The following is a 2,451-nucleotide window of genomic DNA, read 5'->3' on the forward strand; positions in this document are numbered from 1 at the left end:
GACACAGATGCAAGGAAGGAAGAGATTCTCGGTCCCGTGATCCTTCTCTACTCATACAAGTAAGCTCTCAAAGTTTCTTAGCTCCTAAAGTTCTTATTTACTCTTTTTTCTCTCTCTAAACTAAAATGGTGGTGACACAGTGATTTCAAGGAAGCCGTGAAGGAAGCTAACAACACGCATTACGGTCTCCAAGCCAGCGCCTTTACGCATGATCTAAACAAGGCCTTCTATGTGTTTGAGCACATAGAGGTAGCTTTGTGTTTGAGATATAGAAAGTATTGATTGTTTGTTTGATGATTATTCGATCTTCACAAGCTGGAGGAGTTTGCCTCAATGATTCGCCAAGCATGCGCGTTGATAACCAGCCATACGGTGGGATCAAAGACTCTGCAATCCAACGAGACGGTGTCAAGTACGCGATGGACGACATGCTCGAAACCAAAGTTTTAGTAATGCACAATGTAGGCAACGCGTCTTACTTTTGATCAAGCTCGAGCTCGAGCTTTTGAGAACAGTAAATACAGTCTATCCACAAATGATTGCCGAGTTGTCCTCGTTTGCTAGCTCGCTCTCTAGCACCATCAACCTTTTACCTTTAGGACAGAGAATGCTTGTCTATAAGCTCCTGGGAGAAGGTCCATAGCTTGTGAGCGAGCTCGGGATCTCTGCCATAAGCACTACAGTTGGATTTGTTGAAATCCACGAAGTATTGCCCGGTGACGTCCTTGAGGCTTGGATGTAAAGCCGTGTGGCACGTCGTAGCAGCGTCCTGAGAGATCAATCACGTTTTAGTCACGAAAAACTTCCAGATAATTGGGAGAATTCTTCTTACCTGTGGCACATTTTTCCAAAGGAAGCTGGAGAAGAACTTGAGAACCCCTGCACGAAGATCAAAGGGCTATAAGTAACCGAAAGCTCACTCGCTCTTTAGCACCATCAACCTTTTACCTTTAGGACGGAGAACGCTTGTCTATAAGCTCCTGGGAGAAGGTCCATAGCTTGTGAGCGAGCTCGGGATCTCTGCCATAAGCGCTACAGCTGGATTTGTTGGAATCCACGAAGTATTGCCCGGTGACGTCCTTGAGGCTTGGATGTAAAGCCGTGTAGCACGTCGTAGCAGCGTCCTGAGAGATTGATCACGTATTAGCCACGAAAAACTTCCAGATAATTGGGAGAATTCTTCTTACCTGTGGCACATTTTTCCAAAGGAAGCTGGAGAAGAACTTGAGAACCCCTGCACGAAGATCAAAGGGCTATAAGTAACCGAAAGCTCACTCGCTCTTTAGCACCATCAACCTTTTACCTTTAGGACGGAGAACGCTTGTCTATAAGCTCCTGGGAGAAGGTCCATAGCTTGTGAGCGAGCTCGGGATCTCTGCCATAAGCGCTACAGCTGGATTTGTTGGAATCCACGAAGTATTGCCCGGTGACGTCCTTGAGGCTTGGATGTAAAGCCGTGTAGCACGTCGTAGCAGCGTCCTGAGAGATTGATCACGTATTAGCCACGAAAAACTTCCAGATAATTGGGAGAATTCTTCTTACCTGTGGCACATTTTTCCAAAGGAAGCTGGAGAAGAACTTGAGAACCCCTGCATGAAGATCAAAGTTCTATAAGTAACCGAAAACAATGACGAGGCTAACAGACAAACTCATTATGTAGAATGTGTGCCGCATCAAAGGCGACATTATAAAACCTGGTGAGCAGCATTGGCTGTGATGTCAACTCCTTTGGCATAATCAGCGAAAGAGAAAGCATTGACGAAAGAGAAAGGTGGGAGAGATTTCAAAGCATTAGACAAATACCTTGAATCTCATTGCCAGTTCTTTGGCATGGAGGATGTTCACGAGCTTGGATGGACTGTATGCTCTACTGTCGGAGTACCTTTTGGAAGAAAAAAGGAAGAATGTAAGCTCACGAGAAAAGAAAGTCGTTTGGTACCAGGCTTTGTCATTAAGGTGTGAGAACTGGATTCCACCGCTGTAAGTGTGATGGAGGAGAGGTTGACAATTCTTCACTGGATGCCACTTTCCTTAGCGGTCTCCATCATTTTGTCCAGGACCAAGTTTGTGAAAAGAAAATGGCCTAGAAATCACAACAAATGAAAGAAAAGAGTCAAGACTCCCGAAAAATTCCATGGCGCATACCCACAGATGGTTTGTAGCGTAATATCTAGAGGTTCACAAGTCGCTGGTGGCTTGTGAACAGCCATAATAACCGTTTCTTAAACCTAAAACCAAGCTCTTTGCCACCATGTCACAATCCTCACCATTGCTTTGGAGCGTCACAGATCTGGATCGTTGAATCAAGAGCATCTGCCATAAGAAAAAATGGATATTCTAAAAATGGAATATGTGACGCCGATGCCAAAATAGCAACTTTAAATAAAGAGTTTGACTAGCAGAGAGACCCCAGCTCCGCTGGGAGATATAGCATACCTAAGATAAATAAAT

The 2,451-nt window shown here is 44.8% G+C and overlaps 1 pseudogene; it reads right to left on the bottom strand.

Annotated features, from left to right (window-relative positions):
* Nucleotides 1-1,305: 1,305 nt before the first annotated feature.
* Nucleotides 1,306-2,210, bottom strand: LOC112343858 (annotated as a pseudogene).
* Between the last annotated feature and the right edge of the window lie 241 nt (nucleotides 2,211-2,451).

Source organism: Selaginella moellendorffii, unplaced genomic scaffold (genome assembly GCF_000143415.4).
Source record: "Selaginella moellendorffii unplaced genomic scaffold, v1.0 SELMOscaffold_237, whole genome shotgun sequence".
In the NCBI taxonomy this organism is placed as follows: domain Eukaryota; kingdom Viridiplantae; phylum Streptophyta; class Lycopodiopsida; order Selaginellales; family Selaginellaceae; genus Selaginella; species Selaginella moellendorffii.